The sequence below is a fragment of the Ahaetulla prasina genome, chromosome 1, assembly GCF_028640845.1.
Source record: "Ahaetulla prasina isolate Xishuangbanna chromosome 1, ASM2864084v1, whole genome shotgun sequence".
NCBI lineage: Eukaryota > Metazoa > Chordata > Lepidosauria > Squamata > Colubridae > Ahaetulla > Ahaetulla prasina.
This window is the reverse complement of record NC_080539.1, coordinates 161,322,170-161,337,105: the sequence shown is the minus strand read 5'-3', so window position 1 is coordinate 161,337,105 and position 14,936 is coordinate 161,322,170.

Below are 14,936 nucleotides of genomic sequence, written 5' to 3'. Positions count from 1 at the left end.
GTGAATATTTTATTTCATATTATAAATCAGTATCGATCTGCTGGTATCTAGGGTTAGGGGAAAAACAAAAGTGGGGATGCAGGCAAAGAAAAGGAAATAAAAATATAGATACCATTCAAATTTCTTTGGTACAGATACAAATATAAAATACATTAATGTTTTGCTTTAAAATTAACCATAATACACAGTGCTTCTATCATCACGAACAATTCTAATAGTCAAAAGTGGTTTCCAACTGGAAACAACACTAGCAAAAGTCTTGTCTTTAACCAAAGCAGTCAGTTTCACCATCTCCACTAACTTCAGCATCCATTCATCCATTCTGGTCAAGTCCTTTGTTCACTGTGCATACAAAAGCCTTGCAGTTGTGGTCACATATATAAACAAAGTCCTGTTTTTTTGTATCTATCACACCTAAAAGAAAAACTCCAGCTTCCATTGTACATTTAAATTAAGTAATATTTGAATTAAAATGATCCCAATATGTCTTAGCTTTCTTACTTGTCCACCAAAGATGTTAAAAAGGACTTCTACATTGATTATATTTCCAATTTATATTTGACAATTTATCAGCTGTTATCAATGATACATCAGCTTATAAAAGTTCTCTTTCAAGTTATAATTCAGTGTAAATTTCAGTCTTTTACTCCACATATTCTCCCATTGATCAAGCATTATATTATTTTCAAAGTTTTTGCCCATTTAATCATACAGTCTTTAACATATTCATCTTCCATGTTCGTTTTGAATAAAAGTTTATACATCTTAGCAATAACATGATCATCATTAATCCATAAATCTAATTCAAAGTCAGTTTTCTCATTTATAAAAAGAAAATTCTTCTTGTCCAACTTGAATCTGTCAACTGAGCGTAAGCAAGCCATTGACCTTCCATTTCTAGTTCTTTTCTAGTTTTTAATTTATATTCTCCTTCAGAAAAAAATCAATAAATCAGCATAGGTCAACCGAGTCTGAGCAGCAGTCATTTCTCTAAATGTCTCTTCTTGGAGTGACAATAAAGGAATTTTAGGAATCGTCTTACTTTGTATATATTCCAAACCCTCATATACTTTGTATATATTCCAACTCCTAACAAAATGATTTTGAAAATCTATATTGACCATAACTTTGTCACACCATAGATAGCCAAATCTCAAATAATGTCTTTCCAGCCACAAACCTGCCCAAAAAGAGCTCCTGGAGAAGTTTTCCTACATAGATCCTAAAAAATTTCAAAAACCGTTTCAAAAGGACATTCTTTTTAAATTTATAATTTGGGGTTACCAGACTTTAGATATAGAACCAGTTTGGTGTAATGATTAAAGCACCACACTAGAGCCTGGGAGCCCATAAGTTCTAGTCCTACCTTAGTCAGCTGGGTGACCTTGGGCCAATCACTTTCTCTCAGCCCTGGAAAGCAGACAAAGGCAAACCACTCCCAAAACCTTATCAATAAAACTGCAGAGTCTTGTCCAGGCAGTTGCCATGAATCAATACTGACTCGAAGGCACAAAAGAAAAAAAAAAGACTTTAAATGGCCATTTGTTTTCTCTTACAGTTGATGAAAACTGGATACCTGTTCTGTCTCCTTCCCCACTTCGGAGCATGGCTCTTATCAGTCCTGGCAGAGAAATCGCAGCTGCCTGCCAAAGTTCAAACAAATAACTCACAGAGTAAGACTTTCAGCTCTCTTTGAAACGGTTCAGCTAATTTTTGCTTCCCGTGGAATGAGAGCAGTCCCAAAGCTCCTTATATATCCTGTGGAGTGGGGCTCCTGCCCCACCCTTCCCTTTGATGACGCCACCTCTTTAATCTTCTGAAGTGCGGGTTAATCCAAGCTTGATTATTATTATTATCAGCTGGGTCTGAAGGCGTAGCCTGGGGAAGGGAGGAATCAGGGGATGACGGCCTCATTACGTCCTCCGACTGGTCTGGTTCTGGCTCCTGGAGCTGGGCCAAAGGAATTGGTGCTCCCGAGGTAAGCCTTACCGGCCCTTCCCCCTCACTCTCGGAGTCACTTTCGGGCATGGGGCCAGGTTCAGGGGCTGGAGTCACAACAATACCTTTGATTTTGAGGTGTGGTGGGATAGCAGAAAAATTGGCATAGTTGGTGGTCAAAGTTGGCCCATTGTGAGAAGGACTTCATCACTAGTTTTGGCTTAGGTGCCAAGTTGGTCAGGGAACATTGACACTACTGAGTATCTGGGCATTTTATAGCTGAATAACATCATGCACAGACAAGTTAAAATGTGATTAGTACATCAAAAGAGTGGGAAAACTGCTACAGACAAAATTGAATGGTGGAAATACCTTCAAAAGCCATCACTAGCTGGGTCATATCTGTGATATGATACACTGCTGGATTATTAAGTGGGCATGAGCTAAACTGAATAGTTTGGACTGAAAAATAAGACAATATGGGTTTTGGCTTAAATATCTAACTCACTTAAATCCAATATAGCGAAACAGTTTAATGAAATATTAGATAAAGCTGGTTAATAACTGCAAAACCAGTCTTTATTTCTATTTTTGCCATTCCCAACCCATATTCTTTAAAGCAATAATTGCTAACATATAAATTCTCATCCTAGATCCAGTTCATTCATTGTTAAGACTAACAAACTAACTTTATTATGTCAAAGTTAAAGATGAGTTTAACTCAAGGGTGTAGACTGGACAGGCCAGCCTGAAGCTTGCAGTCAGAGTGTGGACAACTAAGTTGACTCCCAGCTGTGTTGTAGAGCCATCATAGAAATGCAACATTTCATTAGCACGAAAGAGAGAGAGAGAGAGAGAGAGGGAGGGAGAGGGAGAGAGGGAGAGGGAGAGAGAGAGAGAGAAGAAGCAAACTAGTTAATGCTTCTGGCTGATGACATTCAAGACATTGAGAGCTGAGAAGATAGATGAGGCCCCACGCTAGCTTAACCTTGATATGGCCAAGAAAGCTCCTATGGACAGAGAGTTTAATGAGGTGATCAAAGTCATTGCTGGCTACTCATTTCAGGGTCAGAGAGTCCATCCCATTACTATGACCCCTTTAGCATTCTCCACATATAAAAGGGAACATTGCATATAATCTGTAACAACCCCCAGAAGCATCAGGAAAACCATCAAGTCTACAAAGTACTTTGAAAGATTTGAAGCATTGGGTGAAAAATGACCATGTATAAAAGGTCACATTTGTAGAAAAATTAACCATATGAACTGAAGAAATTGCATGCAGTTGCTGGAATTGGAATGGTTCCAGCTCCACATGAAAATAAATTTCACCATCATTTTCATCATTGACTTAATAGATTAAAAGATATATAGAACAGTAGAGCAGACAGTACTGGATGGCAAATCTCAAAGTGAAAAAGAATCTTACAGAGTTCAAAAAGGCCAGATTAAAATTCTGAGAAAAAAACAATTCCGGGAATCCAAATGCTAGATAAGTCTGCTTGAAACAAGAGGGCAAATGTCTAGGGCCCAAAATGAACTCATAATAAGAAAAGTAAAATTAAATCCATATTTTCTCTCATATGTATCACAACTTCTCCTGGGAAAAATTCCAGCAGCACTGAATTTGATGTATGGCTCTTAAAAAAATAACACAGAAATACAAAACAGTAGACTAATACCAAACTACTTAAACTGACTGTGGAGGAAAGCCTCTCAAAAATTATTTTAATTTTTTGAGTGTATGTTAAATGCATAGGAGAAGGGAATGCTTGATGTTGATAAGATTTCATTCCAGAGCCTTGATTTTTTGAAACAATAGAAACAGAAGTGATTTTTTTTTAAAAGTTTGGAGGAAAGGAATTAACAAATGATAACTTTAAAGAGCTAACGTTCAGTTTTCTTAAGCCAAATACTAAGAGAAAGAAAAACAGAAGAAATGCAATATCATTACAAAAACAATAAAAGTTGCCTCAGTACATGTCTGTGAATAAGGCTAATAGAATTTTTAAGTATTATTGACAATGAAACCCAACAATATGCAGCATTCAAATCTTGTTTTTCTTTCCATCAGTATTGGGCATGCATTCTTATTTTTAAAGTACCGAATGCCGGCCCTCAAGTAGGAAAATGAATACTATCTTAAGAGGCAAATGTATCCTCCTAACACGTTGCAGGGATTTAAGGATTTTGAGTGGCAATACTGATTATTTATTTAGTTTGGACATCTCAATATCACTATCTTATACATATTTGCTCAGAATGAATTTTCAGGTTCACGGGGTGTTGGGCAGTCCTGCGGTTTTAATGTACCAATGTTAACCCTGCAAAGTAGTCTAGACAAGAATTACAACCAGGAATACTAGCTCTATTTTTATTGTAAATCTCCTATTGTATCCCGCCTTTTGTGGGCTAAGGCACATTTTATATGGTGTTTGTCCAGTCTGCAGCTCTCCTTCCTGCCTCCCAAGATCATTCTCACATATCCTTACAGGAACTCTCTTGAAGGATTGCCTTTAAACCAATTCAGTAATGTCAAATAGTTTGGGCAATAGGTCTCTGTCAAGAAAATTTACCATAGATGCCATGGCTCCTTAAGTTTAGCATATTACATAACTGTAAAAATAAAGCTGATGGATATGTGAATCAGTAGGAAAGTGTTCTTTTTATGTCCATGTTCATAGGATAATGTTCTGCCCCATTATTTAACTTCCCCTGGAGCCTCAAACTGTGCCCTTGTACATGTCTTTCTCTAATTTGAATATCTATCAGGCAATATCAGGCAAACTCTGCCCACTGCCAGGAGTTCAATCCTGACCGGCTCAAGATTGACTTTAACCTTCCATCCTTCCGAGGTCAATAAAATGGGGACCCAGATTGTTAACTATGTCAACTGCTTAGAGGGGCCTATAAAGGACGACTTCACAACTAACAACAACAAAAGCACTGTGAAGTGATATATAAGTCTAAGTGCTATTGCTATTGCTGTTTTTTGAGAAATGTTTATAACTAGTTTTCTTAATACCCTTCTTGATTACATTAATTTCCTCTTGTTCCAATATTTTATATAAATTGGTTGTCATGGAAGCATTTTTAAATATATATATATATATAACTATTATTCTTTGATCACTACTATCCAAAGCATCTTTTCTTCTTTCAAACTTCAAGGTTATTTTTTACTAAAAAAGATTGGCATGGGACTTGTGTTTTGTTTTTGTTTCTAGTTTTGTCTTCAGATTACTTTGAAGCCTGCAGTGGGTCGCACAGATCTGTTTCCAACGGAATACATGGCAGATTTGTTCTATGGCCTTGTTACAAGCTAGAATTAAGTTTAATTATAAAATCCATTTATTCCATTTAGTCTCTACAGATGTGGGTGGTGTTGTAATTGTTCCTTTTTACTTGGGACAGCATTTATTACATGGTTATTTTATGATATTGTTAACAGTGACTAAGATGCTTAGCTTTTCAATCGAAAGGTCAGCAGTTCAGCGGTTTGAATCCCTAGTGCCGCATAACAGGATGAGCTCCCGTTACTTCTCCCAGCTTCTGCCAACCTAGCAGTTCGAAAGCATGTAAAAAATGCAAGTAGAAAAATAGGGACCACCTTTGATGGGAAGGTAACAGCGTTCCGCGAGCCTTTGGCATTTAGTCATGCCAGCCACATGACCACGGAGACGTCTTTGAACAGCGCTGGCTCTTCAGCTTTGAAACAGAGATGAGCACTGCCCCCTAGAGTTGGGAATGACTAGCACATGTGTGTGAGGGGAATCTTTACCTTTACCTTATCATCATAGAATGAATTTCAGCATCCTTTTGGAGGAGGTTTCTAAGCTGCCCCAATTCAGGCAGTATTGGAGAAGCATATCAACCAAAGATTAAGATACATAAACATAAATATGTTTCCATACCAATGATGGTAAAAGGAGCCATAGGTATGGAAACCATATCAATGTATGTTTGTCTATGTTGCATCTTGTTGCTGAGAATTCCAGAACACAGAAATGAAAACATAACATAATATTTCAAGCCCTTCCTTTTTCATTTTGTTACATTCTCTTTGTTATTCAGGTAGTCCTTGACTTGCGACCACAATTGAGCCCAAAATTGTATTGCTAAGCAAGACATTTGTTAAGTGAATTTTGCCCCATTTTACGACTTTTCTTGCCACCTTTGTTAAGTGAATCACTGCAGTTGTTAAGTTAGTAACATGGTTGTTAAGAGAATCTGGCTTCCCTGTTGATTTTGGTGGTCAACAGGTGATCACAGGACTCCAGGATACTGCAGCAGGGGTGAAATCCAGCAGGTTCTGACAGGTTCTGGAGAACCGGTAGCAGAAATTTTGAGCAGTTCAGAGAATTGGCAAATACCACCTCTGGCTGGCCCCAGAGTGGGGTGGGAATGGAGATTTTGCAGTATCCTTCCCTTGCCATGCCCACCCAGCCACGCCCACCAAGCCACACCCACAGAACCAGTAGTAAAAAAAAAATGGATTTCACCACTGCACTGCAGCCATCGTAAATATGAGTCAGTCACCAAGCGTATGAATTTTGATCATGTGACCATGGGAATGCTGCAACCATTGTGTGAAAAACGGTCGTAAGTCACTTTTTTCAGTGCCGTTGTAACTTTGAATGGTCACTAAATGAACTGTCCTAAGTTGAGGACTACCTGTATAGACAAGTACCACAGCTAAATAGAATTTTAAAAAGGACCAAAGCTTTAAATAGCTGTTGTTTGTATCTGCAAAATATCCACCACTTAGGAAGAAAAAACTTCTCAGGGAAATTGGAAAGGAATAAATAAATGCATAGAACAGTAATTATGTTTTTGAAACCCAAAATATCAAATGAAACCATTCAATAAAGTGATAAAAATCTCAATAAGCTGTGTCCTTCTAAGAGCATCCAGGAGAGACTTGAACCACCATGAAGAATTTGTACAACTAGCTGACTAATTTAGAAAGTGAAGAATAAAATGCTTGTTAAAATTGCTGAGAACTCCAAATTGCATTATATTTGAATTAAACTCCCCCTCCCAAAAAAAATTAGAGAAAATAGTAGATCTTTAAATTTCCCAGAATTCCCAGCAGGAAATATTACTAATCATTCATTATATAATCAAATGAGATCTAACCAGTGGTGGGATTCAACCAGTTCGCACCACTTCGGGAGAACCGGTTGTTAACTTTCTGAACAGATTGGCAAACTGGTTTTTTTGGTTTTTTTTGCATTTATATCCTGCCCTTCTCCGAAGACTCAGGGCGGCTTACACTATGTCAAGCAATAGTCTTCATCCATTTGTATACTATATACAAAGTCAACTTATTGCCCCCCAACAATCTGGGTCCTCATTTTACCTACCTTATAAAGGATGGAAGGCTGAGTCAACCTTGGGCCTGGTGGGACTTGAACCTGCAATATTGCAAGCAGTTGCTGTTAATAATAGGCTGCATTAGCCTGTTGCGCCACCAGAGGCCCAGGTTGTTGGAAGAAATCATTAGGGCAGAGAACTGGTTGTTAAATTACTTGAATCCCACCACTGGATCTAACTCCTTGCTCTCATGAGTTGGTTGCAGAGGTGGGTTTCAGCAGGTTCTGACAGTTCTGGAGAACCAGTAGCAGAAATTTTGAGTAGTTTGGAGAACCAGTAGTCAAAATTCTGACTGGCCCCACCCACATCTATTCTCTGCCTCCTGAGTCCCAGCTGATTGGGAGGAAATGGGGATTTTGCAGTAACCTTCCCCTGGAGTGGGGAGGGAATGGAGATTTTACAGTATCCTTCCCCTGCCATGCCCATCAAACCACACCCACCAAGCCATGCCACACCCATCAAGCCACACCCATAGAACCAGTAGTAAAAAAATTTGAAACCCACTCCTGTTTGGTTTCATGAGTCTCCAGACTTCCAGAAATCTGCAGCAACTTAGATATTCATCATTCTTTGTTTAGACTTGCTGGAACTGTTAAACTCTTAAATCCAAAATGGTTTTTTTTTTCCTTGAAGAGTGATGATTCTGTTCGTGCCTCATGCTAACATTAGCATGGAGCCAAAACCAAATGTGATTTGTTATGACTGATCTTGATTTTTTTTAAAAAAGTGCATCAATACTAATGTATATATGTATTTAATGGCTTTGAAAATTGACTCACAAATAAATTGGATATTCAATATGTGGATCATACCACATATGTTCTGTTTCATACTGAAAAATATTGGAGCATATTTATTTGGATAAGAAAATCAGTGTCGTTTACTATAGATGCATGTTTACAATCTCTAGCATTGACATATGACATTCTCCTTACATTGAAATAGGCAACAAACAAATTTAATAAATAAGTAATAAAATAAATGCTCCATACTAATTGCAAAGACTGTAGGTCAGAAATTACTGCCACAATGTACAAGGACTCTTCAAAATCTCATTCTTTTAAAAATAGGAAATGAGGACTGTTTGGGGATTCCAGATTATTTTTACCCATTGCTGTTATTCAGAAATATTATTCTAATATTTTATAACAAATTTATAGCAACTTTCTCATTACATTCTTCTCTCTCCTTCTCTCTCCCTCCCCCCCTCCCCCCCCCTCCTCTCCACCTTTGTAAAAGGCTTGGTTACAATCCCTTTTGTTTAGCAACAAGATATCCTTTTACCTCAATAAATATAGAGATGAATAATTTCTCCTAATCCTTCAAAACTGGCTATCTGGCAGTTGTGTCTCTTATATTTATGAGATCTATTCATAGGAAAGATATGCATTTCTACCTGTAGACTGCAATCATGTTTCCATAAACTTCTAATGGTGAAGAATGTCCTTTACTATGTACCTGCTCTGAAATATTAATATCTGCTCTAAAATATTAATATCTCATTTACATGCATCTCAAAATAGAAGGATCTTAAGCAATCCTTGTATTTTTAAAAAAGAAATGACCTTTAACTACCTCTTCAAGTGATAACAAACTCATCTACATATCTCCACCACTTAAATAGCTCCAAAGATGAAGGATTTGTGATAAAAGTGTATTTGGTCTCCAGATTTTCATCTTTATAATCAATCCCTTGCCCATTCCCTTATTCTGTCACTTGAACCATTATTTAGCCACTTTCATTAATTAATCCAAAAAATTGTTTCCAGTTTATTTAATTAATGAATATACTACAATTTGAAATACCTGCTCTTAAGGTAAAGGTGAAAGTTCCCCTCGCACATATGTGGTAGTCATTCCCGACTCTAAGGAGAGGTGATCATCTCCGTTTCTAAGCTGAAGAACCACTGCTCTCCGAAGACATCTCCTTGTGGCCGGCATGACTAAACGCCAAAGACGCACGGAACGTTGTTACCTTCCCACCAAAAGTGGTCCCTATTTTTCTACTTGCATTTTTTACATGCTTTCAAACTGCTAGGTTGGCAGAAGTTGAGGCAAGTAACAGGAGCTCACCCCTGTTACATGACACTAGGGATTCGAACCGCTGAACTGCCGACCTTTCGATCAACAAGCTCAATGTCTTAGCCGCTGAGCCACTGTATCACTTACCTGCTCTTATAGAAGGCTAATTAATTCAAGAGACTTACGGTATTATTTAAGGTGATAGATATATAATATTCACTTATGTCACTTTGGAAATTTAGCTATGTCTTTGTATATGCAGAATAAAAGCCTTTCTGAGGGAAATCTGCATATTGAGGTAATGGTTCCGGAACTGACTACTATTTGAACATGCTAGTGGTCAACCTGGAAGAGAATATAAATTTTATGATTTGGATAACTGCATAAAAAAGATAAGAAAAATGTATAGCCATTCCTCTGAAAAACAGTGTATCAGAAATAACCATTCACACAAATAGCAAGAGCAATACAGCAATTTACAGCAGTTCGTTTAGTAACTGTTCAAAGTTACAACAGCACTGAAAAAAGTATTTTTTTTCACACTTACAACCATTGCAGCATCCCCATGGTCACATGATCAAAATTTGGATGCTTGTCAACTGACTTGTATTTATGATGGTAGCAGTATCCCAGGGTCATGCGATCAACTTTTGCGACCTTCTGACAAGCACAGTCAATGGGGAAGTCAGAGTCAGTCAATGACCAGGTTACTAACTTAACAACTGTGGCAAGAAAGGTCATAAAATGAGACAAAATTTGCTTATCAACAGAAATTCAGGGCTCAATTGTGGTCGTAAGTGGAGGAGTACCTGTGGTGCATTTGTCTGCTATGCAGGCGACACACTTCAGTTAAGGCATTTTTAGATTGGTTCCAGGGCATATTTTCATGTCCATGCAATTGGATGCATATCAGGGATGGAATCCAGCAGGTTCTGGTTGGTTCTGGAGAACTGGCAGTGGAAATTTTGAGTAGTTTGGTGAACCGGTAAATACCACCTCTGGCTGGCCCCAGAGTTTTTATTTATTTATTTATTTATTAAATTTCTATACCGCCCTTCTCCCGAAGGACTCAGGGTGGCTTACACTATGTCAAGCAATAGTCTTCATCCATTTGTATATTATATACAAAGTCAACTTATTGCCCCCAACAATCTGGGTCCTCATTTTACCTACCTTATAAAGGATGGAAGGCTGAGTCAACCTTGGGCCTGGTGGGACTTGAACCTGCAATATTGCAAGCAGTTGCTGTTAATAATAGGCTGCATTAGCCTTTGCGCCACCAGAGACCCAGGTTGTTGGAAGAAATAGGGATGGAAAGGAGGAGAAACTAGCATTCATTAGAGGCAAAGCGTGCCCAATAAAGATGGAGGTCCCTCTAATTTTATTCCTACAGTAATTATCTTGTGGGAAGTTGGTTTTAGAGGGACAAGCTGACTCAAAGGCATTCAATAAACCAGTGATGAAATCAATTTTCTTTTACTACGGTTCTGTGGTGGCTTGGTGGGCGTGGCAGAGGAAGGATACTGCAAAATCTCCATTCCCACCCCACTTCAGGGAAGTATGCTGCAAATTCCCATTCCTCCCACTCCTAGGGAAGGATATTGCAAAGTCTCCATTCCCACCCCACTTCAGGGAAGTATGCTGCAAATTCCCATTCCTCCCACTCCTAGGGAAGGATATTGCAAAGTCTCCATTCCCACCCCACTTCAGGGAAGTATGCTGCAAATTCCCATTCCTCCCACTCCTAGGGAAGGATATTGCAAAGTCTCCATTCCCACCCCACTTCAGGGAAGTATGCTGCAAATTCCCATTCCTCCCACTCCTAGGGAAGGATATTGCAAAGTCTCCATTCCCACCCCACTTCAGGGAAGTATGCTGCAAATTCCCATTCCTCCCACTCCTAGGGAAGGATATTGCAAAGTCTCCATTCCCACCCCACTTCAGGGAAGTATGCTGCAAATTCCCATTCCTCCCACTCCTAGGGAAGGATATTGCAAAGTCTCCATTCCCACCCCACTCTAGGGAAGGATATTGCAAAGTCTCCATTCCCACCCCACTTCAGGGAAGTATGCTGCAAATTCCCATTCCTTATTCTGTCACTTGAACCATTATTTAGCCACTTTCATTAATTAATCCAAAAATTGTTTCCAGGGCATATTTTCATGTCCATGCAATTGGATGCATATCAGGATGGAATCCAGCAGGTTCTGGTTGGTTCTGGAGAACTGGCAGTGGAAATTTTGAGTAGTTTGGTGAACTGGTAAATACCACCTCTGGCTGGCCCCAGAGTTTTTATTTATTTAATTTTATTTATTAGATTTTATACGCCTTCTCCTGAAGGACTCAGGGCGGCTTACACTATGTCAAGCAATAGTCTTCATCCATTTGTATACTATATACAAAGTCAACTTATTGCCCCCAACAATCTGGGTCCTCATTTTACCCACCTCGGAAGGATGGAAGGCTTGAACCAGTGAGAATTGAGCTGCTGAAGTGCTGGCAGCCAGCAGTCAGTATAAGTAGCTTGCAGTACTGCATTCTAACCACAATGCCACTAAGGCTCTTATTGTCCTTTGACTGGATTACTGTTCATAAAGCATTGCAGATATGCAAGAGCCATGGTGGCACAATGGTTAGAATACTGTACTGCAGGCTAAGTCACTGCTCACTGTTAGGAGTTCGATTTTGACCAGCTCAAGGTTGACTCAGCCTTCCATCCTTCCAAGGACAATATGCTGCCTCTATAAACCACTTAAAGAGGGCTGTGAAGCATTGTAATTATAAGTCTAAGTGCTTCTCCTATTACTAAGTGCTAAATGGGGAACTGACTGCCGAGTCTCTGCATAGGCAGTGGATTCAAAGTGTGTTCTGGTTAGTGAAGAAATTTTGAGTAGTTTGGAGAACCAGTAGTCAAAATTCTGACTGGCCCCACCCACATATATTCTCTGCCTCCTGAGTCCCAGCTGATTGGGAGGAAATGGGGATTTTGCAATAACCTTCCCCTGGAGTGGGGAGGGAATGGAGATTTTACAGTATCCTTCCCCTGCCATGCCCACCAAACCACACCACCAAGCCATGCCACACCCATCAAGCCACACCCATAGAACCGGTAGTAAAAAAATTTGAAACCCACTCCTGTTTGGTTTCATGAGTCTCCAGACTTCCAGAAATCTGCAGCAACTTAGATATTCATCATTCTTTGTTTAGACTTGCTGGAACTGTTAAACTCTTAAATCCAAAATGTGTTTTTTTTTTCTTGAAGAATGATGATTCTGTTCGTGCCTCATGCTAACATTAGCATGGAGCCAAAACTAAATGTGATTTGTTATGACTGATCTTGATTTTTTTTAAAAAAGTGCATCAATACTAATGTATATATGTATTTAATGGCTTTGAAAATTGACTCACAAATAAATTGGATATTCAATATGTGGATCATACCACATATGTTCTGTTTCATACTGAAAAATATTGGAGCATATTTATTTGGATAAGAAAATCAGTGTCGTTTACTATAGATGCATGTTTACAATCTCTAGCATTGACATATGACATTCTCCTTACATTGAAATAGGCAACAAACAAATTTAATAAATAAGTAATAAAATAAATGCTCCATACTAATTGCAAAGACTGTAGGTCAGAAATTACTGCCACAATGTACAAGGACTCTTCAAAATCTCATTCTTTTAAAAATAGGAAATGAGGACTGTTTGGGGATTCAGATTATTTTACCCATTGCTGTTATTCAGAAATATTATTCTAATATTTTATAACAAATTTATAGCAACTTTCTCATTACATTCTTCTCTCTCCTTCTCTCTCCTCCTCCTCCCCGGCACCCCCTCCTCCGCACCCTCCCACCCCCTCCTCTCACCTTTGTAAAGGCTTGGTTACAATCCTTTTGTTTAGCAACAAGATATCCTTTTACCTCAATAAATATAGAGATGAATAATTTCTCCTAATCCTTCAAAACTGGCTATCTGGCAGTTGTGTCTCTTATATTTATGAGATCTATTCATAGGAAAGATATGCATTTCTACCTGTAGACTGCAATCATGTTTCCATAAACTTCTAATGGTGAAGAATGTCCTTTACTATGTACCTGCTCTGAAATATTAATATCTGCTCTAAAATATTAATATCTCATTTACATGCATCTCAAAATAGAAGGATCTTAAGCAATCCTTGTATTTTTAAAAAAGAAATGACCTTTAACTACCTCTTCAAGTGATAACAAACTCATCTACATATCTCCACCACTTAAATAGCTCCAAAGATGAAGGATTTGTGATAAAAGTGTATTTGGTCTCCAGATTTTCATCTTTATAATCAATCCCTTGCCCATTCCCTTATTCTGTCACTCGAACCATTATTTAGCCACTTTCATTAATTAATCCAAAAAATTGTTTCCAGTTTATTTATTTAATGAATATACTACAATTTGAAATACCTGCTCTTAAGGTAAAGGTGAAAGTTCCCCTCGCACATATGTGCTAGTCATTCCCGACTCTAGGGGGAGGTGATCATCTCCGTTTCTAAGCTGAAGAACCACTGCTCTCCGAAGACATCTCCTTGTGGCCGGCATGACTAAACGCCAAAGACGCACGGAACGTTGTTACCTTCCCACCAAAAGTGGTCCCTATTTTTCTACTTGCATTTTTTACATGCTTGAGGCAAAGGAGCTCACCCCTGTTACATGACACTAGGGATTCGAACCGCTGAACTGCCGACCTTTCGATCAACAAGCTCAATGTCTTAGCCGCTGAGCCACTGTATCACTTACCTGCTCTTATAGAAGGCTAATTAATTCAAGAGACTTACGGTATTATTTAAGGTGATAGATATATAATATTCACTTATGTCACTTTGCAGTGTATCGTATTTTTTCACACTTACAACCATTGCAGCATCCCCATGGTCACATGATCAAAATTTGGATGCTTGTCAACTGACTTGTATTTATGATGGTAGCAGTATCCATGCGATCAACTTTTGCGACCTTCTGACAAGCACAGTCAATGGGGAAGTCAGAGTCAGTCAATGACCAGGTTACTAACTTAACAACTGTGGCAAGAAAGGTCATAAAATGAGACAAAATTTGCTTATCAACAGAAATTCAGGGCTCAATTGTGGTCGTAAGTGGAGGAGTACCTGTGGTGCATTTGTCTGCTATGCAGGCGACACACTTCAGTTAAGGCATTTTTAGATTGGTTCCAGGGCATATTTTCATGTCCATGCAATTGGATGCATATCAGGGATGGAATCCAGCAGGTTCTGGTTGGTTCTGGAGAACTGGCAGTGGAAATTTTGAGTAGTTTGGTGAACCGGTAAATACCACCTCTGGCTGGCCCCAGAGTTTTTATTTATTTAATTTTATTTATTAGATTTTTATACCGCCCTTCTCCTGAAGGACTCAGGGCGGTTCACAGCCATAATAAAAATAGAACAATATACAAATAAAACAAAGATTAAAAAACTTATTATATATAGGCTGAGATATAAAACAACATCCTATTAAAATTAGACTCTCTAAAAAATATAAAATTATAAAATTTTAAAAATCACGAAACCAGTCCCGCACGGATGAATAAATAGGT